Here is a 25148-nt window from a genome sequence, read left to right as displayed (position 1 = left end):
ATTCTGTAAATATATATTGCAAGGATTTGTTATTTAATTTTCCATCACTGATTGCTTTCCCAAGCTTCACATACTGCATAACTCTAATTCTTCAGAGCATGCTTTTGTTTCCAACTGGCTTTGGAATGTGTTTATTGTTTTTTTTTTACTCTTCTTCCCTCCATATACATGCTGAGTATAGCTTAAATTATATATAAAAATGCAAATGGTAAAATTCTTATAATATTCTACCCTAAAATGAGATTATATTGAAACCCATATCTTAAAGTTTAAATTCCATTACTATAATTTCCCCAACCCAAAATCTAACAATATGTTTATACCTATAAAATTTAGTCATTGCAAACATTCATATGAAACAAGATGCATTTATTTCTAGTCTGACTATAACCAATTCTCTTTAGACCACAACCAGATATGTTGTAAGCAGATTCTTCCACTTATAAAGCAGAAAGAATGTGAAACATCTAAATTCCTAAAATCTATTTTATCCAAATTATATTCAGAGTTTATTTAAGCTGTGTTTCTGCCCATGAAAGTGATTTGTTTTCATTGAAACAAAAATAAGTAACTTACTCGATGTAGAAAAAAAACATTTATTTGATAGTTTAGGTTCATAGTTGACTACAAACTTATTTGATTTCTGTTTCAATGTTTTTCACAGTATTACTTGGAAATAAAAAGATCAGTTTTTTGATGTTAAGTATATCTTTATTGGTAATATTTTATTCAATTATGCTCTAGGCTATGAGAGTAATGTTATTCTGAGTTTCAGACTTTATATTTCAAATTCATTTGCTGTATTTTTACATCACTCACAAATATTGATTCTATTAGGCTTAATAAAATATATATAAATTTTAATTTCTAGCAAGGTCCTTGACTTTTAAGCACATTTATATTTAAAACCAATATGCTAAACTCTATTCTTGCATGGGGTGATATACAAAGATGTGAAATGGATTGCCAGCTTTTCAGACAGTTTTAGATGATCTGCCACTTTTAAAGCAGACGAATTCATTTGTTTTCCAGTGTCTTTCCATTTTTCTTGAAACCTTTTAACTTTGTTCAAATAGATTTAAATTTACACTCTACTAAGTTATGTAACACTGGAACTGTCTGTAGGAGTTATTTCTCCCTCCCTCCCTCCCTTTCTCCCTCTTTCCTTCCCTCTTTCCTTCCTTCCTTCCTTCCTTCCTTCCTTCCTTCCTTCCTTCCTTCCTTCCTTCCTTCCTTCCTTCCTTCCTTCCTTCCTTCCTTCCTTCCTTCCTTCCTTCTGTCTTTTTTTGGCCAAATTAGAGATTAGAGCTGTCCTTGCTGAATTTTCTAAAATTATTTGATTGTGTTTTAAAATTATTATCAGCCTTAACAAGGACTTCATATTCATCCTTTTAGTTCTTTGAAGTACTCATAATTAAGTGAGTATAATTGTCTCTCATTACAATTGTTTTAATTGGTTTTGTCACAATAAAAATGACAAATAAATACCTTGAGTCTATTTAACGTTTTAATTGTTCCCCATGAATTATCTTACACAGTAAGGATGAGTTCCATAAAATATTTTATGAACTATTTCATGTAGGACTTTAGACATTTTTTCTTTTTTTAATTAGAGATTTCTGGGCAAACTGCAATTAATTCTGATTTATAACAAAACTTAGAGAGAATTTACATTTTCATTATTATATATCTCATTATGTGCCACACATAACTCTGGAGGAACAATTTATTGATAATAAAACATGCAGTGATTTAACTAACAAATGAATGTGACATTTTTCATTCTAAATTGGAAACCAATGCAGGTGGTAATAAGACGATCTTAAACACAGGTATCGACAGGTATGTAATTTCATATAAACCATGTCTCAATTACAGAGATTGAAAGAACATGTGAGAATGTCATAACAGAGGTACATGGTTACATATTTTGGAATTCATAAGCTTTGACTCAGCTTTGCAGCCTTAGAACTGCTTTTCTATGACAAAGTACAGTACCGTTTCTTCTTTCTTATTTTAATCTTTCTATTAATTTTAGAGGGAGAGTAAGAGCAGAAGAGAGAAAGAAAGAAAACATCAATCGGTTGTCTTCTGTACATTCCCATATTCGGGTTGGAACACACAACCTAGGTATGTGCCCTGAGTGGGGATTGAACCCACAACCTTTTGATGTACAGGACAATACTTCAACCAACTGAGTCACCCGGTCATGGCCAGTAATTTTTTTCTTGAATTCCATTTGTACCAAACTATCAGCTAATACCAAATATATATTTTTCTTTTTTCCTCTTTGTTTTTCAAATCCTATTTAAAAATAACTGAAACTTTTTTATTATTCTGACTTTGCTTTGTTAGATAAATGGCTAAATAATTTGTAAAAATAAGTGGAGTTTATAAATTATCTCTTTTAAGACACTGTTCCCACTTCTAAAAGAATATTTTAATGTTTCATGTCAAAATTGGGACTGTTTTAAAGAATTTCTTGTAAGCCAGTAAAAGAAGAAATCGATTTAGCAGAGTGGAATAGTTGGATTGGAGTAGTTAACACATATACCAAACAAGAATTTCCATGAGTGTGGCCATCTATTCTGTCCTCAATTCCAAATTTAATTTCTATCATTATCTAAAAATTATTATTATGGTATGATCACTAGAATGGAAGTTTGTTTACAATAGTAAATTTTTATTTTACTGTTTTTACTTTCCTGTTCACTGCTGTAGCCTCAACAACTACCATTATACCTGATGTAGTAGGAACTTAATAGTTTCAGTTAAATAAATGTATCCCTGGCACAAGAGGACACGGGGCTCAGACATTCAGATGCCTCCCCACACCGAATCTTATTTTCGAATAGTTCTTTCCTCTGTAGTTCTTTTATTGTTCAATTGCACCATATAAGTACCTTTTTTTCTTTACAACACATTCAAATGCTGACTTCTTAAGTCAGTATTACTCCCTATAGCTTTTTATTTTCAGTATAATAAACCAAACTCTTCCTTTCTCCCTTTTCTGTAAATTTAAAGAAATCTTTGTTTCTCTTCTATGCAAAATGTTGCAGATTCAGATTCTGCTGACAAATGTAGGGGATATAGAGTCAGAAAAACTCGTGCTAGAGTCCAAACTTCACCCCTTGCTTCCCATGTAATATTGGAAAGTTTGTTTACCTCCTAAGAGCCTCAGTTGCATATTCTGTAAAATAGGAAATAACAATCTTTGTGTTCAAGCTACACCACAGAATCAAGAGGGGAAAATAATTAAAATTGCTTCATAAACAGCTAAACAGAGATCTAGGTTTGTATCTTTTTTCTATTAAACCAAGCAAGAAAAAAATTTCTTTGAAATTTTATTATTTAAGAGAGCTTTAATTACAGCATCAAAGTAAACTGTTTATAATTGGAAGAATTGAAATATGAAATTTAAAAAAAAATCAAGGACTCTTAACTTTTATTAAAATTTTACTAATTCCTTTTTTGTCATTCTATAAATGTTCACTAAGTAAAGTTGGAGAATATTAAGCATATAGACTTCTTGCAAAAAGGTTAAAATTTAATTTGAAAAAGATAAGTGAAAATAAAATAAATGCAACTTTGATAATGCAAGAAGAGTTTGAGAATGGTCACTTATATATTTAACATTTCCTCACGATGTAAATAATGAATAAAAAAGATTTTAGATACAAAGAATTAGAACTGGAATCTAAGCATTGGCAGGTCCAAATTCCATGAATTTTAAGAAATTTCAGAATGTTTTGCTACATATAATAAATGACTGACGAAAGTTAATAAAGTTAACTTGGAACCTATTTTTCTGAAAATGAGGCAAACGCTATTGAAACCAATAGAGGAGATACTGGCTCAAACAAACATCACCTGTTTTAGGAGGATGATGGATGGTGATGATGATGATAGTCCTGAAAAGTTAAACATTCTACATGGCTTTTTTGTTAGTGCAGTATAATAAAACTCTACACATTGTTTCAGAGTTACAAGCAGCTATACTATGAAGATCTTCTATATTTCAAGGCCTGAAGCACATAACAAAGTCTGAGTAGAATTGTTAGACCATTGTATCAGCAAATGCAAGATACGAGCAGTTATTTTTTGGGCTAAATTTTGTCACCCTGAAATCAATAGGTTGAAGCCCTAAACCCTAATGTGACTGTATTTGAATAATGGGCCAGGATAGGATTATCACTATTCAATAATAAATAATAATTTTAAAAAGCTGGTAAGTTTATGAAAAAGACTCTATAACATAAAGGAAGGAAACACATGTAACTAAAGTGATGGTCAAAAACATACTTATGAAAATATTTTTATAGGAAAGATAAATAAACGTATACTGCAATAACTGTGTCCTCTAAAGTAAAATGAAAGCTCTGAATAGTGAAGGAAAGAACAGATAAAATAGTAGAAAAATACTATTGGATTACTATGTAAAATTATTTTTAAAAACTATGATGAAAATAAGAAAATGATAGCTTTTAAAATATATTAAAACATTTAAAAACAAAGATGGAACAATAGATAAACATATCAGAATGAGTCATCTGTTTATTCTTGTCTCAAATGAAAATGATCAGGTCAGGGCTATGACAATTATAGAAATACAATACATGTAAAAATAATGTGTTCACTTATACATTTGGGTAAATTATTTATTGGCATTTACTGACTTACAGAATGTATAATCTAAGCACTATGTTTGATGCTGGGGTTCATAATGTGAACATTACTGGGCAAAATATCACCTGATAATACCTCAAGTAATTTAAAGTTCAGAATAAAGAAAAATGTTAATAAAAAAACACGGACTCACACATGCATATATACACACACACACATGTATCACACAGAAAGACACACATTTACTTTGTTTTACTCAGGAGGCAGATAGAGGTAATACACTGAAAAGACCTTCAACTTTTGTCCATTCCCACTACCTGCACATCCAGCAAAACAAAAGAAAAATATTGGGAGGTAGGAAAGACAGAGGACTTTGTCACCCCACAAACCTATTCTTTCATTTCCACCTTCAGATCTGTGGAGTTATTCCAAGGAGAATTTCTTCATATTTGGTCAACAAAGAAATTTAGCCCTTGATGATACCTCCATTTTTTCTTATTTTGCACCATTTGCCATATATTTTCATGACTATACACAGACATACACACACACATATAAGTTATGTGTGAACCCACTTTTGGACATAGAGAAAAAAATCCCTGCTTTATTTTTCCTATCAGTAACAAATGTTTCTTTATTTCATATAACTGCTGAGATCTATTCTAAGGATGTCAGAGAACTGATTTTATTAAGTGACTGACTATATTTTGATTAATTTTGGGTTTCAGATTATTAAGCAGATATTACAGAGAATTCCCATTTCTCCTCCCCTCTTCTCACTTCCCATATTATTAACATCTCCCATTAGCATGATAAATTTCTTATAAGAGATAAGCCAATATTGATTCACTATTATTAACTAAAGTCTATAGTTTGTGTTAGTGTTCAGTTTTTGCATTATAAAGTTCTATGGATTTGACAAATGCATGATGTTAATTATCCACCATTATAGTATTGTACAGGATAACGTCAATGCCTTAAAAATCTCTTATGCCCCACCTATTCATCTGTCCCCCTCAGCCCTTTGACCCCACTGATTATTTTTGTCTCTATAGTTTTGTTTTTGTTCCAAAAAGTTGTATAATTGGAATCTTACAACATGGAGTCTTTTTTTTAAAGAATAGATTCTTTAACTAAGCAATATATCTGTAAGGATTCTCCATGTCTTTTTTTGTAGCTTGAGATTTCTTTTTTTTAATAGCTGAATAACATTCCATTGTGTAGATATGCTATAGTTTGTTCACCTGTTCATCTTTCAAAGGACATCTTGATTGTTTCCAGGTTTGCTCATGCATTTTTATTAACAAGTGTTTAATTCTATTTCAAAATCAAATTGCTATTATGTCAATGGTAATGAGGTTGTCCATCTCAATACTTCATTTTTGTACCCTAGCATTGGTAGAATATGCTTTCTTCAAGTAAAATGCAATCTTGAAGATGGCAGAATTTTTTACACTCTATTATTTGAAACTCCTTATGATTTCTCATTTGTTATTTTGGGTAGGGCAGGTGTTGCACAAAGTAAAATATGTATCTATTCTGGACAAAACCTAAATAGGGCAAGGGTTCAGTTATTTCTGCACTATACAGTATGATGCCTTCACTCCGCCTATTGTGCAGAATTACATTTTTTTCAACCAAGTTGTAATTTCTGCTGTGTAAATGGTGAAGGTTTTACATTATTTAATTTTAGAAAGTTCTGTTGGTATACTAGGAAGAGAATCATAGCATTTAAATTCACCTATAGGGGCTATCAGTTTTTCTAGAAGTTCTATTACCAGTCCAGAAGACAGAGCTTTGGTCTGCTCATAGGTGCTCTATTCCCACCTGACTGCCAATAATGATACCTTCCTTTACATCCATTTCATCAGTGAGTTCTAAGAACCTGCTTCGTTTCATAGGTGTGTCTTTTTTATGTTATTCATGGCATGCTATTTATTTTAATTTTTAAATTTTTATGTGTTTTTGGCTAGTTGCCATGGAGAAGAAGAAAGAGATAAGGAGCAATGAAGAAACATTTACATCATCATGAAACTTTTACTTATTTCAAATAAATGACTCAACATACATAATTCTTCATATATATCAGCCCTCTTATTTGGATTATCTTATTTTTTATAGTGAAGTAAATTGGACTATATACAACAAATTCTATATACAACTAAATATATATTAGAAATGCAAGAGAGATATTTCTGGAATCAGGGCTATTTTCATACATTAAAGTTAAAATTATAATTAATCCCAATAATTCAACTCTTTAGGTAATACACAAATGGCCTATTATTAAAAGTAAAATCTTTCAATGCTATTCTAGGACTATTCAACAGATAGTTCTGGTCAGAAACCTCTATAAAAATATGAGGTTAAAATTTTTATTCAGTGAAGTACATAAATAATCTGAACGTATGCTTTATTTTTGACGAATGCATACATCAGAGTAATCCACATGTCTAACAAGATGTTTCCTGTTGTCCTTTTATGTTCAATCCTTGGCTCTTCCAGAGACAACTGCTATTGTGGTTTCTTTCCTCCTGGATTCAATTTGCTTTGTTTTAAAACATTATATGCATGCAATTATACAGTAGGTAGTATATTGAGTCTGCATTTTTTTCACTTAGCATAAGTATTTGGAGGTTCATTCATGTTGTTGCATGTATCAGTATTTTATTTTTTTTGCTTTTAAAAAGCATTCCAAGTATACCTCATTTTATTGTACTACACTTTGTTGTACTTCACAGATATAGCTTATTTATTTTTTTAGGTTTTTTTAATTTATTGAAAAATTTATTCTTGCTTCAGTGGTTTGAAATATCTTATTTATCATATTAAAATTTAACGAATACTTGGATTCATTTATGGATTTTCCATTTGGTTCAATAGTTTCTTTGGCTCTTCTCTTTTTTTTTGCATTTTTAAAAAATTATTTAGTTATTTTTTAAGTACAGTTCTTTGTCTGTTTCTCCCATCCCAGACCCCCCCTCCCTGTGCTCCCCACCTCCCTCTCATTAATAGTAAATCCCTCCACCAGCGAAGAGATTATGACCCACCGAGGCTTTAGGGGCTGGTTAGCATTTTGAGTAGTGAAATATTTTTATTATACTATGTACTTTAAAAAAGACAATGTGCTTCTATATACTTAATAGACCACAGGATAGTGTAAAAATAACATTTCTATGCATTGGGAAACTAAAAAAATTCTGTGGCTTGCTTTATTACAATATTTCCTTTATTGTGGTGGTCTGGAATCAAACCCACAATATCTCCAAGGCATCCTGTAAATGCACTTACTAAAATTGTTTACCTAGCCTTCTGGTGAAGTTTTGTTCCATATTGGAGAGTAGATCTGCCCCAGTTACTCCATATTGTTTGATAGCAGTGGTATGCATGTATTTAGCTTTAAGAAAATACTGGTTAGAATCCCAGCATGCACAGCACCAATGCAATGGCAGTTTTGTGACTCTCACAAGCAACTCAACATCCTGAGTACACATGGCTCAGAAGTGGTTATGAGAGATAAGAGAGACTGAGGAAAGATCCTTCTCAGTTCAGAACACTCATTATCAAAAGTTTTTTTCAGTTTTATTTTTAAAAAAAATGCATTTAGTTATTTTTCAAGTACAGTTTTTTGTCTATTTCTCCCATCCCAGCCCCCCCACCCCGTGCTCCCCATCTCCCTCCCATTTTCACCCCCCTATAAAGTAATCTTGAATCCCTTAAGTACAATATATTTGGATACTTATTTGGAACAGAATACATAGCAAGATAACAACAACAAAAAATCCCTGCTTAGTTTATATATGGTACAGTTATATATGTTTATTGAGTTGACATTGAAGAGAGTTTAACCAATGATCAAAGTTTCAAGCATCCTTAAGGGTAAAGCGGTATGGCAACCAGGGGGTTATGTCAGTCATATCTCCCTTCAAAAAATTGTCTGCTTTTCAATCAGAAGGAGTTTAGTTACCACTTTGTGTTAGTGTTACAGAACAGACATACAGGGTCCCGGATTCTGGAGGATGGTTTACTAATACTGTCCAGACCACCTACTGGGCTTGATTGTCCACCGCCAATTGGAAAGACATCTCTCAATGCCAGATGTTTGTGAAAAGGAAAGGAAATGTTTATTTAACACTATACAAACTTAAAATAGTGACCTAACATCTTCATTAAAATATCAAAGTCCTATAAGATACCTGCAGATGCACACAGCACCTCCTTCAAACCCTGCCCTAATTCAGGGTACCAGAACTCAGGAAAAGAACACAAATCTCTGTTTCCAGGCCACTGGCACCATCAGCTGTGCCACTGTCCAGGCATGATCTCTAATTAATCCAAAGCCATGTGGCATGTTATCATGGTCTACTGGCAGGAGTTCTTTGCACCTATTTTTCCAGGCAAAGTCTCTTCTGCTTCCCAGGCCACTTGGCCAAAGGGAGCACCCCAAAACTGCAGGGGTCTTCACTCTCACCAAAGCATGTGGATCTTTCTTCCACAAGCGGGTCCTCACTCTGGCAAAGCTACATGGTATACAAAAGCTGCAAGGGGCTCCACACTCTGCCAAAAACACATGGCTCTCCCTCAATGGCGGTCATGCCTGGGTTTAAATCCCCATGCCAATATTCCTCTATAACCCCCATTTCCAACTCCTCCTACAATCAGTTACACCTACTAGCATTCCTGTATTATTCCAAGTTTACTGGGCTGCCATCATTAGTCTGGGCAGGTATGGTCCCATGCCCTGGAGCCAATCCTCTACAACCTCCCATGCAGGTGCTGCAACTCGGGGGACCTGCACCCCAGTTATATCTTGGCGGGGAATGACTTCCATGTCCCTGGTTCCAAGCACAGCCCCAGCTATTTAACATATCTAAGTGACCTGCCAAAGGCTATAGATATGTTAAATGACCATGCCATGGATTAGCTGCAAGGCTGTGGCTGTACAAAACAGCCCTGCATGTTCCTGCTCCATGTGTCCCTTCCCCCAACTCACACCTTTGGGGGAAGGGGTGAGGACATCTTATATGTCTCTCCAATATTTCCTAGACACCTTGAGTTCTAGACCCCATTCCAAATCCATTTTGGGGCCCCCTTTTGACTGCACCCTGTATCATTAGCACCATCAAGACCCAATTCAGCTTTTGAGCAAAGGCTGCACTCTTCCTGGGCAGCCCCTAGCCAATAGGCTAGTGTAGTGAGAGTCCTAGGGCTGACCTATTTCCAATCAATTCTAGGCTCTTGTAATTAGATAATCTTTGCTCTGAAACATCCTATAGGATTGACCAAAAGTGATATCTACATCATAGTTTGATGCTCTCTTTACCCATTCTGCCCACTCCCCACAAACCCATTTCTTTTTTTCCCCAAGGCTAATTCTATCTACTTTATGTTGCCTGTTGAGATAGCATCTCTCTGTGTTCAAAGACAAAATTACACCTTTGAAGTTTATAGTCTTTCCTCCCTGTTTAGCTGGATCCTATAGGAAGCTGAAGTTGATACTGAGGCAGAGTAAGAAGTGCAAGAGATTCACTAGGAAAGAAAAAGGACACATATAAACATAAAATATGATTTTACTCATACATGGAATCCAATAAACAAACTAAACTAGCAAGCGAAATAAGGACAGCCTCAAAAATAGAGAACAGGATGAGAGCGAACAGGGAGAGGTTAGGGGGTGGGAAGATTGAGCAAAAAGGAGAAAGTACTCATGGACGTGGACACCAGTGTGGGGATTACTGGGGGAGGGAGGTGTACGGGACTAGATGGTAATGGAAAAATACAATTAATTTTTTTTCTAAAGAAGATAAAAATATGAACAATAAAATGGCAAAAATACAAAAAAATAAAAGAGAAAAAGATAAAATAATCAGGAAAATTCTTTGGAACATGATTTGTAAACTGAGCACTAATAATTCTGAAAAAATCTAATTCCATCTATAAGAATATAATATTTTTTCTACTTTAAGAATTTGCCATTTGATTACTTCTACAAGATATTCTTATAAGTTTGCTATTGCAAAATCTTGAAACTTCATAACAAGTTTTTGCTATTGTTAACACTATCATGGATGCCGTCCATTCCTCTCCTCTGCCACCTCCACCTAGACTCTGCTCTCCCCAACTCTGGCCTTCACCACACTATTATCTGTGTCTATGGGCTATGCATATAGGTTCTTTGGCTCATCTCTCCATCTTCTTTTAGCTAGTTTGCCTCACACCCTTTTTATCTGAGCTATGGCATTCTGTTCCATGTATCCATGCCTCTGGTCCTATTTTATTCTTCATTCTCATTTGTTCATTAGATTTTGCATATGAGTAGGACCATATAGTATTTTTTTGTGTGATTGACTTGTTTCATTTAGCATAAAATCTCCAGTTCCATTCACAGCGTCTTAAAAGGTAAGAGTTCCTTCTTTTATAGCTAGGTAATATTCCATTGTATGAATGTACCACAGCTTTTTTATCCACTCATCTCCTGATGGACACTTGGGCTGTTTTCAGATCTTGGCTATTATAACAATACAGTTATTCTTTTTGATTTGTGTTTCGGAGTAATTAGTGAATATTCTCAGAAGTGGAATGGGTTGGTCAAAAGGTAGTTCCACTTTTAATTTTCTGAGGAAACTCCATACTCTTTTTCTCTGTGGCTGCACCAGGCTGCATTCCCACCGACAGTGTGCATTAGGACTCCCTTTTCTTCACATCTTCATCAGCAGTTGTTTGTTGATTCACTGATGATAGCATTCTGGCAGGTGTAAAATGATACTTCACTGCAGTTTTAATTTGCATCTCTCTGATGATTAGTGACATTGAGTATTTTTTCATATGGTTATTGGCCATCTGTATGTATGTCCTCTTGGAGAAGTGTCTTTTCAGGTGTTTTGCCAAATTTTTAAATTTGATCACTGTCTTCCTATGTTGACTTGTATAACTATGTGATATATATTGGAAATTTACCTCTTAGCAGATGGTAAATATGTTCTCCCATACATTGGGTTGCTGATGACTTCGTTTATAATGACTTTTAAATTTTCACTAAAAGTCTTACCATCCTTACTAAACTTAACATGTTTCCTCTGGTTCCATGAATATTTGTGTGAGATACTGGTTTAAAAAAACAGAGTGGCAAAATAAGGCAATTGTTTTTATTAGCCTGGGGTTTTAGAAAACTTAATTCAAAAGAAACTAATGTAAGTGATATTGTTTTAAATAGGTTTCTCAGCATAATTTTTACTTTAAAAGTCCCAGTGAAAGAAACGTAAGGCTTTAAAATACCAAAAATAATTTTCCTTCATAAAACATTTAAAATAATCCCTCATTCCCAAATGTTTCTTTGTATTTATTAAAATTCTGAGTGGAAACTCTGAACTTATTAGCTGTCACCATTTATCCCTTATTTTCTGGGTGAGTACTGTAATCAAAATTAAATTGTCTTTGAAATGCCTTACTAATGTAATAATACTTCACAAGGGTAAATTTCTCATAGCATACCTCTTCAGAATCTGCAGATTTCCTAGCTTTCGAATCATGTATCTAGTGACTAATAATTACATGTGCTTTTGTGCAAAATAGAGAAAACAGGTTTTTCTCCATTACTCTTTATCCATTTGTTCCTTTATTCATTTATTCAGTCAGCATACACTGAGTGCATATTATGTGTCAATTAATGGGTGTATAGAGATATAGTTCCTGACATCAGGAGCACGTGAGTCCCTCTGCCTTTTCCTTTAGAGTTTACAATGATACTGGAATGAATAAACAGCCTTTGTAATTTATACACAATTGTTTGAATTGGGTGTTACAAAAGTCCTGTCATTTATAATCATCTTCACCCATCTTCATACTCCTAAAAGGGATACAGACCTAGTAATGTGTTATATATGTAAAATTATGTCATATATAAGATGTCTTTTTCTGCCCTTCCAGCTCTAGGAAATCTCAAGCTGATTTTCTGTGGTTCCAGATTAGGAGCTTACTTGTATGTCATCAAAAGCCACATAAACACCTAAAGTTATGTCCTTCTTTGAGAAGCTCAAGGCTATATTAGGATTTTTCCATGATATACAGTGAAAAAAAGTATATTTAGAATCAGCCAGCTGGACTCAGTTTAGGTGATCTCAGTTGGCAACATCAGAGAATAGTACAATATATGCCTTCTCTTCATCAGGTCTTGATCAGAATGTTGACCTTGGACACCTTAGTGTCACAGGCCCTCTTCAATACCTGTTTGATTTGGTGCTCTGGGCCTTGACTTTGACAAGGAACACAAATGTATTTTTGTTTTCTATCTTCTTTATGGCCGACTCGGTAGTCCAGGGGAACTTCATGTTGGCATGGTGATCAAGCTCGTTTCTCCTGGGGGTGATCTTTCAAGGATATTTGGGTTGACTTCAGAACTGCAGGGTCTAGGTTCATCAGAATATGAGTGACATGCAGATCTTTTTTCAGTGGCTGTAGCAGCAATGTTTTTGATTGTTTGTTTTTGTTTGTTTTTTTTAATCTTCAAAGCCTTTGTGTTGGTTTCTATGTTAGGAGAGAAAGGGGCTTCCTTCCTCACTTTTGGCACCATCTCAATGAACAGGGTTCCTGAGACTTACTCCCACTGACTTACAGAGTCAAGGATACCTGATAGTTCAGATAAGTGTAATTTGCCTAAGTTGGGTCAAATAGAGATGCAGTTTTGGGGGGATTACACTCAGTCTAGCTGACTCCTGGCTGGGATTTTTATAGCCAACCCTTGAAGAAGTAAAGAAAGGCAACTGGTCTCTGAATTACATGGGGCTTCCTGATAAAGGAAAGATTGGTGCTTAATGCTGAATTCAGGATCTTAAATATGTCAGAAAGCCCCATTCTGCTCCCTCTTCCATTATTTTGCAAAAGTATTTCTATTTGAATCTTTATTATGTAGTAATTTATCTGTTTTATATTATATACAAAAACGATTTATCTCTTTTGTGACTGGATTCATTGCTCAATAGCATGTTCCTTATTATCATTGATATTACTGCATGTAATATTATTTTTTCTCAGTGATATGTGGTATTCTATTTTGTAATATCCATGATTTGTTTATCCATCCCACAGTGGATGGTCATTTTCCTAGTTTTCTACTTAACCTTATGATAGCTAATAATATAAACATTGCTGTACTTCTCTTTCGACAGAGGTGTACACCTAATCTATACCAAGGAAATTCATTGTTAGACATTCTTCTCTCGTATTATATTGCTCTAAAATCAGTCTTATGATGTAAAAGAAACCAATGGTCATTATAATGTTTTATACATAAAATGTATATGTAGTTAAGCTATACATTTATGTAGTTTATTATGTAATATATTTTCGACTGGTTCATTTCACTTTTTCTATATTTTCTCACTTATTATCCAATTATTCATGTATCAAAATGTTTTACAATATTTATCAATATTTCTTATTAAATGTATAATCTGCTTAGGTACTTTATTTCCTTCATTATTGTATTGGCTACATTGAGTCTTTTGTTTTCTGTATATGTTTTTATTATATAATCAGCTATGAATATCCATAAATAATTTACTGAGACTTTAATTGGGATTGTATTGCATTTTGGTAAACTGTGTCTTTCTAGGAATTGATCCAATTCATCTAAGTTATGAAATTTGTGAACATAAAGATGTTCATAGAATTTCTTTATTTTTTAATGTTTTGGGGAAATATAGTGATCCCCCTCTTCAATTTGTAATATTAGTAATTTGTGACCTCTTTTTCCCCCCTGGGGTAGTACAGCTATATACAATCAATTTTATTAATCTTTTCTTTTTTTTTCTGCATTTTCTATTGTTGTTCAAGTGTGGTTGTCTCCATCCCCCCCCCCCCCGCCACTTTCCCCTGCCCTACCTGCTCCCTCCTCCCACCCTCAATCTTTACCCCCTTTGGCTTTTTCCATGGGTCTCTTCAAAGAACATGTTAATGTTATACATGTTCTTTGCCCATCCTTGTTCCCCCATTATCAAGAGTCAACTTTTGGTTCTGTTGATTTTTCTATGTTGATTTCCTAGTTTCGATTTCATTGATTTTTTCTTTACTTCATTTCTTAAGCTTAATTTGCATTTATAAGCTCTCCTTTTACTAGATTTTTAAGGTAAAAAAACTTACTTTATTTGAGAACATTCTTTTCTACTAAATGAATTCAATTCTATAAATTTTTATTAAAATACTGTTCTTGCTGTAGCCTCAGATTTTGATAAATTGTGTTTTCATTTGCATCTAGTTAAAATATTTTTAATTTATCTTGAGATTTCTTTATTGGTTCATGTGTTGTTTAAAAGTTAGTTGTTTAATACCATATATTTAGGATTTTTTGTTTTCTCTGTTATTGATTTCTAGTTTAAATCTACCCTTTATTCCTGATTACTTTTCAAACTTGGAAGTCTTCTCTGTCTGAAATTAACTTAGCTACTTACTTCAGCTTTTTGGGGGGTAAGTGCTAACATGATACATTTTTTAGTAATAATTTGATTTTAACCTATATCCGTCTTCATACTTAAAGGGGGAACATTGGGACAACTATAATAGGTTAAACAATCTAATATTTTTTCAAAAAATTCTAAAAATTTATTTCTGGAGTAAAATAAATACAGTGGAATAGTAATGCTGCAATAAATTATACATATTTCCCTTTCTAACTCTATTTGACCTTTCTCATTCCAAATGTTTTTCTATAGAGACATACTTTTCAGTTTTGTTATATAGTTAACTTCACTGGCAATTATTTTTTGTAAATTAATCTCTAGAGGCAAATCATTAAAGAACAATAAAATGGTAATAGTATGTTTTAAAACAATAATTGGTATCACAGGTTGGTGAGGTTTTTTTCCCATTCCATTCCATATCTGTATCATCATCAACTATAAACTCACATGAGTTATCTACCATTAGTTAATTATAAATGAGGTTATTACTATTAGATAGAAGTATTGCTCCATCTACTTGGGAGGAGTTACAATAAAAGAAATTTGCCTTCACAGTCCGTTTCAGTATTTCCTCTTATTTATAGGAATATTTCTTGGAGAAATGTCATATCAGCTGTTTACTGTTTAACTCAATAACAGTTCTATCTGTTTAAGAGAAACTCAGTGTTTATTTGTAAAAAATGCATGCTACCGTGTTACAACACTATCTATTTTCTTTATCTGTGCTCAAAACACTATCTGCAATAAATCTAGTATTGAAGGGTGCCACCTGGAACATCATCTATTGTTATTCAAAATATTAATCAGAATTTTTCTACAATAATATATAATGTCAAATACCATAATAAATGTCATATTGTTACTTTCTTTTAAATTTACCCATCTTTAAAATTAAAATAGTATTATTTGTATGAAATAAACAACTAATTCAGATGATGTTTGTACTTTCAAATTTATTATATTTTTATAATTTAGAATTCTTTATATTAGGGCTCACTAATGTTTACATTTGAATTTTTAAAGTTTTGTGAATAGCACTCAAGTTATTTTAAGAAAGTTTATATATATATAAACTTATATATATATAAGTTTATTTATATATATATATATATATATATATATATATATGGAGTACTTTATGTCCTAAATAGTTAATTGGTATGTTCTATTCAAAATTTAGCTTTAGATCATTGCTTAATTAAATTTGGATTAGATTTAAAAATAATTTATTCAATTTTATATTCTTTCTTGTGAGTAAAATATTGTTAAATTCTTAATATGTGTTAGGTGCATATTTTCGCAGAAGTTATCTGATTAAAAACATTTAATTTTATTATATGTGGATATAATATACATTTTATAGGTTAGAAAATAGTGCTATACTAAATATTATACTAAATATACTAAAATATTGATATAATTATTTCTGGATTGTGAAATTTACAAAACTATTTTAGTGTGTTTTACTAAATTTAAAGATTTTTGTAATCAGCATGTATTATTTATACAATAATTAAAATAAAAAGAAAAAATATATAAAATATATAGGACTTTTAAGAGTATAACACTTAAGTAGTAGTTATTTATAGATAATATTTTATTAGGTTAATATATATTTTTAAATGTTTTATATTTGGTACTCTTCCATAAACATTTGTAAAAACTCAAGTACATGCTCTGAGTTTTGATAGCCTCTTTAATCAAAGATTATCAGGGATATATTTAAAATTGTTTATATCTTTAAGATTAAATTTCAAAATACACGAGAATATAAAATATAATATACTGACAACCCTTCCTCTTAACTTTTCCCTGTAACCATGTGAATTTTGTTTTTTAATAAATTATATACTTACGTTTTTTGTCCTTTGTTTCCCACTATTGGGATGTTAATATTTTTATATAAATGTAGGAGTCTGCTAAAAAAAAAACATAAACAAAAAACAAACAAGCAAAAAACTTTTCCCACCTGTATGTTACAGCATCCTGAAATGACTGGAGGATGATAAGATATCTGTCTTCTCAGCTGTCTGGTGTCTAGAACCCCTGGATTCCTGGCCGAGCTTCGAAAACCAATCTATTCATCAATGGTGGGAGATATGGAAAGTTAGAGAAATAAGCACTTTGACAAAGGGTTGTAAACATTTTTTCTTTTTTTTTAGTCACTTCATTTGTCTCATGATGTTTTTATACAGAAATTTAAAATTTTATGCAGTTGGTTTCATTAGTGCTTTATCACTTTCGGGTTTTGTGTATTTAGAAAGTCTTTACCACTTGGTTGTTATTTAAAAATTCCACCAAGATTTTTTTAGTATTTAGTAGGTTAGGATGTTAATAGGTTTTTAAATTTCAAATAATCCTTATTTTCCTAGAATAAACATACCTTGGTCTGATTTTACTTTATGTGCTTCTAGCTTCTTTAGTTAATAGGTAGTAATATTTATTTTATTGATAATTGAAAGGAAATGAATATGTTTTCATTTATTCTAGCTTTTATTTTTTTGTTGATTTTTTTCCCTAAAAGGTTATTGTGATCTGGTTTATTTATTTACTTATTTATTTATTTTGAGAAAAGATTGACTACAGTAGTTTTTTGTTTCTTCTCTGAAAACCTATGTGTTTTTATTTGTATTGGTAAAGATCGTTTTGTTAAATCATGTTTTCTGAGAAAGCTACTTATTATCCAATTTGTTGATTATCCTTATATAACAAAATAAAATGAAAAGCTCATTTGTGAACTACTTGTTTCATTTCAAGATAAAAATGTCAATTTATTTATTACTTCTACATATATTTTGTTTTAATTTTTCTTTTTGCTATATTAATTCTATCCTTCTTTTCTTACTAATATCTTTGCTGTTTACTTTTAACTTTAAATTATTTTTTTCATCACCCAACTTTATATAAGTAAATACCCTTTTCACACTTAAGCATTTTCATACATCTATTGTTTAATTTTTTTCTTTAATGATATTCAGTTATTATGGATGAGGAAATCTGCATGCTATTTTTTTCTCATTTTCCTTCTTTTCCATTCAGTTCATTCTAAAATACCCATATTATTGGGTCACACAATATCTTCCTTTGGTTTCTTACCCTAATTCCCACAAGCTCTTTTTAATTTTACAACTACAGTTAATTCTCATAAATAGTCCTTTTGTTCAACATAGCTCTTGGTTATCCAAAGTTTATCATATAGTGATACACTCAGTGTATTGTGAAAGCAATATTCACCAATCCTTATACTTCCAAATCTGTTATTCTCTAGACTTCATGGTTGACTCATAGTTTGGATATTAAACCTGTAGTAGACATACTTTTTTTCACTAAAATGATGATAAATCATGCTTTATTTTCTTCAAGCATCAACTATTACTATGAAGAAATCTGAGGCTAGATGTACCTTCCACACCTATTCTGTTTTTCATTTGTCTTCCTTTTTGGTTTACCTCCAAATTTTGTCCTATTTTCTTACTTTGCTTTCCACTTGAGATTTTATTTATGCTTATATGGGTCATCTTTTTCTTGTCTTCTATATGCACAATATTTTTGTCTATTTAATCTACTTTTTAATCCATCATTTAGGGATATTAATATCTTGGGACAATTTACTTTGTTTCTCATGACATCTGTGTTCGTTTATTTTCCTATTAGTTTCAACTTTTTGTGAAATATTTTGTCTTCTATTTGTATTCTCAGAAAATATACAGTATTTTATAATCTTAAGTGCACCATCTGTTCTGAGGTGTTGTTTACCTGCTTTTACAAAAAATAAGTTATCATTTAGCTAAATTCTATTACAGTTGTGAAATTTTAACTTATTTTGTTATACCACTTATTCTCAAATATTTTTATACCTTCTCCTTTTGTTTCATTTGCTTGTATTATTTTTGCACAGTTCCTGTGTTGGTTACTTTTAAATGAACAGCACCATGTCATGGGTTTTAGTGAACTGTGCTGTTTGTGGTGGATTTGGTGGTAGTGAATTATCATCACCATGTTGCAGTCTGGGATGTTTATTGGGGTACAGTGTTGTGTTTGAGTTCTTATTGGGCACCTCCCTATCCAATGTACAAAGCACATTTCCTGTTTTGCTATGCAAACATTCCCTTCTCTACTGCTATGTGAGAAAATGAACCTAAAAATACAGCTTGTCACTTAAATTCTTTATTTACCATCATCCCCTTGCCTTTGAGAACTCAGGTAGAACCATGATGGTGCTGTCATCAGCCAAGGAAATCATATTTATGCAACTGTTAGAATATCCAGTTTGTTCACGACCTTGGAGAAATGTGAACTTTGCTGCATAAAACCATCAAGTCTTCTTGGTACTGAGTTCTTTTTCCATAATCTCTTTCTTTCACTTTTCCTTTACAGACACTGTTGCTGTCACATTTTTCAGTTTTTAGACACCTTTTTGTCATTTTTTTCAATAAGTTTGTAAACATTATTTTACCATGGTCTTTAGGATCCAATGTTTTTGATAAGATGCATGTCTGATTTTTTTCTTTCACACTTAAATTGGGCATTGTGAATATTTCTCTTTCTCTCTTTGTCTCTCTCCCCTAGATTTAGATAGTTTATTCATATAGTAATTTTCCCTTAATTGTTGTGCACAAGTTACACTATTATATCTACACACATTGTAACTTTTATATGTCACTGTTAAATCAATTTAGCGATAACATGAAATTAATATTTACTATCATTAACTATTACCTTGATTTCTTTTTCTTTTTGCATTTGTCTAATATCTCTCCATTCAACTTATATTGATAACTTGCTTTATCCTTTTCTTTGGTGTTTTAATAGCATAGTTTTCATTTTCTTTTTCTGAAAGTCTGTTAAAAGAGAATAAAGTCTATTTACATTTATAGTGAAAATTAATATGTTTGAGTTTGTTTCCCTATCTTCAGTCTAATATGTTGTACCTTTTACTTTTTCATGCCTTTTCTCTATGAATTTACTTTTTTATTTTATTATACTAATTTACTACTTTTTGTATTAGAATCTTACTACTTTTTGAATTATGATTCTTCTATTTTAAGAATCTTTTTTCAGCTATTTAGCTAATTTTTTCTTACATGTACCAAGTCACTTTGTCATTACTCATTTAAAATTCAATCATATTACCACATTACTAATATTTTATGTATTCCTAGTAATTTTATAATTATTTAGGTTTTTCTATATATTTACAAAATCAAGTATTCACATTTCTTTCTTCTTTTCTTGAATTTCTTTATATTTAATTTGTGATTCTGATACATTTATTTAAAATTTTTTCTTAGGTATTGCTCTTAAGAGTAATGCAGGCTGTTGTAAATTGTGCCACTATGAACATTGGGGTACATAGGTTCTTTTGTATTGGTGTTTCAGGGCTCTTAGGACAGAATCCAATTCCATTGCTGGGTCATAAGGCAGTTCCATTTTTAGTTTCCTAAGGAAATTCCATACTGTTTTCCACAATGGATGCATGAGTCTGCATTGCCACCAGCAGTGCAGTAGGGTTCCCTTTCTCCACATCCTCTCCAACACTTGTTTGTTAATTTGTTTATAATGACCATTCTGACTTGTGTGAAGTGGTATCTCATTGTGATATTAATTTGCATCTCTCTGATGGCTAATGTTCCCATATGATCTCACTTTAACTGGAATGTAATTAACAAAAGAAAAAAGCAAACAAAATATAACCAGTAAGATTGAAATTCAGAGCCATCTAGCAATCACCAGAGGGGAGAGGAGAGGGAACAAAAAGGGGAAAGGATTTTCAGGAACAACTATAAAGGACACATGGACAAAACCAAGGGGGAGGTTGGAAGCAAGGGAGGGAGGTTGGTTTGGCTGAAATGTGGGGGAGTGGTAGGGAGAAAATCAGACAACTGTAATTAAACAACAATAAAATATTTTTAAAAATTTAAAAAAGACTAATGCAGGCTAATATCATCCCTCCTTCCTTAAATATCTTCAAATATTTGTATTTCATGTTGGTAGATAACAATGACATTTTGACTAGGTATATGAATGATATCTTGACTACCTATTTAAGGTTGTAGATTTATATTCTTTAAAAGGTGATATTTTACTATCTGACAATTCTCCAGAATTTTTATTTATATTTTCAAGATTATACTAAGGCATATATATCTATACTTTTTAATCTGCTCTGTGTTAAATTTGGTGGAACTTTCAATCAGAAAACATTATTATTTTATAATTACTTATTTAAATATTTCCTTTCTTCTTTATTTCTACCTCTTCTGGTAATTTTATGCAAATTCAGTGGCATTTTGAATTCTGATCTTTTTCTCTGTTTCATCTGATGTTGCTTACTCCTAGAGTCATAAAATAGCTCCATGGTAATAATCAATAGTTGTACTTTGTGGGAAAGACAAAGCAAAATGTACTAGCTCCATCTAACCCAAAGTACATACAAAAGAAAAATTAGGTTAAAATGCATATTAAACAAAGATGCAAAAAATTAGTCAAATGAAAGATATTCCTAAAATTACCCCATAAATAATAGAAATAAGATGGAGATACAATTGCAAAAGACAAGTTCAAGATCATGAAGAATAAAGTGAAGTATAACATGAAGTCAGAATTTCAGAATTAGATATTAATGAAAATAAATGAGAGTAATGATTTTTAAACATGAAAATTTGTGAAATAAATATGATTATTACAGAGTAAAAGGAACATATTGATAAAATAAAACTTCCAATTACCTAACACCACTCTAAAATATGTAAAGCTAGGAGAAAAAATACAAATAAAATATGTAAACAACAAAGTTTTATATTGGATCTCAAAAGCAATTCTACAAATCATGGAAGTAAGAAAATATGGAAAGTTGAAACAAAGTATGTGAGTCAATTTTTTAATCAGAAGAGGAAACAGTAAGAGAGAATAAAAATATATACAAAGCTTACTCCATTTGGCAATAATGATATGCAAATTAAACCATAATGAGACATCATTTTACACATATTTTAAATTTATTCAACATTTATTTCACAAAGTATTAATTAAATACAAGATATTGTTTTAAAAACACCCAGGACTGTAAAACTGGAGAATGCAAGGTATATTAGCTGTCTTCTCCAAGTTTATAACATGGTAGAGAAGTAATTTCTACAAAGATTGAGATGAAAATAGTCTCTAAGTTTAAAGAAACCATTTTTAACAATCAAGTATCTAGTTATTGAAATGATGTATGGAAAAGAGATATATTATTTAAATAATTTATAGACAATTAGTAAGATGTGCTTTCTTCTATTGTAAAAATTTAAGTTTAACTAAAATATTTCCTATTTTTGGTCTTTTAAGACATATTTAATTATGCTCTTTACTTATAATATTATAATACTTACTTATAATTATATTGGACTAGTGCTATCATCTAAAAATCAGCATTATATATCTCTGCTTCTCTCAATACATGGTAAACATTTTAAGAACAAGGATCCTAGTTTTTCTTAATAGACAGCCAGAATCCATTATTGTATCTGTCTTACAACAAAATTTAGTTTCATTAATAAAATATTGAAAAGTAGTCAATGTGATGGAAATTAACATATAGACAAAAATCTTTATTTTCTTTGGTAGATAATGAAAAATCAGTAAATATGGACTTATATAATCAAACCCATATTTTAAGAAGATTAATTTATCTGCACTGAACTTGCTATACCAGAGAAGGGAAGAGACTGAGTTACAAAGTAATTAATATAGTCCATAATAACAGCAGATGAGAAAAGATGATGTGAGCATTCAGCATGTAAAAATATTAAATGAAAAGTGTTTAACTATTCATAAGATAGATATTGATGGCAAAGGATGACAAATATTTGTTCAGTATCAGTTTCTCCATATTGTTTCAAGCATAGCATTCCAACTGCCATGTTGGAAGATGAAATTAATCTAGTCAGCCAGTTCAGGAGAGGCAAACATCAACACAATTGAATTGTGTGTCAATAGGTATCTAGGGTGGCTCAGAACAAAAAGAGTAAAGAAATGTTGATTGTCATGAAAATATGCAAATTATGCAATGTGGAAATTATATTTCTGGGAGAAGATAAATATTGTAAAGGATTATAGTAACAAAGGAGTAAATAGAATTGAAAAATAGAAGTAGCAGATGTTATCTTTTTTTTCCTACTTGTCAGAGCCAGCAACTCCATTCTTTACATTATGATTTAAATTCTGGTTCCCCACCATCCAAGAGGCATCAGGTGTTTGAATTTAGTCTCAATACTGGATGGAAAAGCTTCAAACAAAAAGTGGCAATTTGCTCTGAGAGCACTGCTACAAAAGGAGGGGGGCATCTTCAATAGTGTCAACAATAAAAATGAAGTAAAGGACTAAGAATAAAAATTTGAGCCCCATGTTGCCAAATTATTTACATAGAACTGATCAGTATAAATCAGGGTGTTGGCAGTGTGCTTTAAACCTTAAAGAACTGGGAAGTCATTCCCTTTTTTGTGGATCTGTTTATAAATCTATTATCTATGATCTTTACTTTTTTATATTTCTACTTTTATAATATAGAAAAACAGACATAAATAGTATATTAAAATTGATACTAAGTGATTCCTGGACACTCAGAAATATTTTCCATTCCAAGATGCATAAATTAAATTTAGAATGTGATTTTAAATTTTCTAATGGAGATAATACTTCGTACGTAAGTAGAAACTGCCCTGAGGTAATTTTGAAAATCTAAATCTATTTTCCAGATTGAATACAACTTCTATTTGAAGACATTTTATGTTTACTTTTATATTGCAAATGTGAAATATTTTAAACTAAAATGTAATATACTTTCCTGGTGAATTTTCATGTTCTAATATGTAATCACCTGTATGTAGTTTATAATATTAATTTCTATTTCTATTGATTTTACCAGAAAAAGCCTAAGTGATTTGAGGCAGAATAACTCATTTCTGTAAAAATATGGTATAATTTATTATTCTGCAACTTTCTTTGTCTGTAATGTGTAGAAATGAAGCTTGCTCATCGCTATTTCAAAAGAAGAGCTCGTTGATGATAAACATTACTACTATCTCCAGTTCATCAGAAATGTAACAAGGCCCCCACCAAAGAGGGATTTGTAATGGTGTTCAGAACTCAGGGTTTCCAGAAAATATTAAAAATATAGGATGTCCTCACCCCTACAAGTCTGAACTGGGGGATAGAACACATGGGGCAGGGCCATTGAGTTATTTTGCATAGCAACAGTTTTACAAATAACCTCAGGAACAGTCATTTAATGTATCTATAACTTTTAACTGGTTTCATGGGTATTATAAATGGCTGCAGCTGTGCTTTGAGCCAGGGATATGGGAGGGACTTCCACCCAGGATGTAACTGGGAGACAACTCCTTCTGATTACAGAGCCTGCCTGTGTGAGAGTTTGGAGATGATTGGCTCCATGCCACAGGACCATGCCTGCCTGGACTTACTATGGCAGCCCAGAAAAGCTGGAACAATACGGGAATGCTGTCAGGTGCATCCAATTGTGGGATGAGTTGGAAATGGGGATGCAGAGGATGATTGGCTCTGGGATTTAAACACAGGCATGGCAGTCATGAAGGTGAGGACCAGAAGAACCATGCAGCTTTGGCAAAGAGTCAGACCCATGCAGCTTTGGGGCTCTCTTTGCCACAGGGCTTGGGAAGCTAGAAAGCAAGATGTAGCTGTGATGCAGAGCTCTCGCTTACTAATTTGGAAGAATGCAGGAGAGATGCTGCAGGAAGGAAAGTGGTGAGAAGACTCTTGCTGGTAGACCAGGAGAAGGTGTCACATGGGTTTGGATTAAGAACTGAAAATCCTATAAACACAGCTGTTGGTCCTGGGGAGAAAGGGAGCCATGCCAGCTGAGCATAGATTACTGGGAAGAACCAGGGGCCATCCGAGCCATGACTTCTATTCTTTTCCTGATATATGGTAGCCCAGACTGGGCAAAGGGAGGAAGAAAGGGCTGTGTGTGTTTGTGGGCATTTCAAGGGTCTTTGGGATTTTAATGAAGACATTAACTCATTACTCTTAAGTTTGTATAAATTTGAA

The sequence above is a fragment of the Artibeus jamaicensis genome, unplaced genomic scaffold, assembly GCF_021234435.1.
Source record: "Artibeus jamaicensis isolate MK-2021 breed Jamaican fruit bat unplaced genomic scaffold, CSHL_Jam_final contig_466, whole genome shotgun sequence".
In the NCBI taxonomy this organism is placed as follows: Eukaryota; Metazoa; Chordata; class Mammalia; order Chiroptera; family Phyllostomidae; genus Artibeus; species Artibeus jamaicensis.
Note: the sequence above shows the minus strand (reverse complement) of the source record.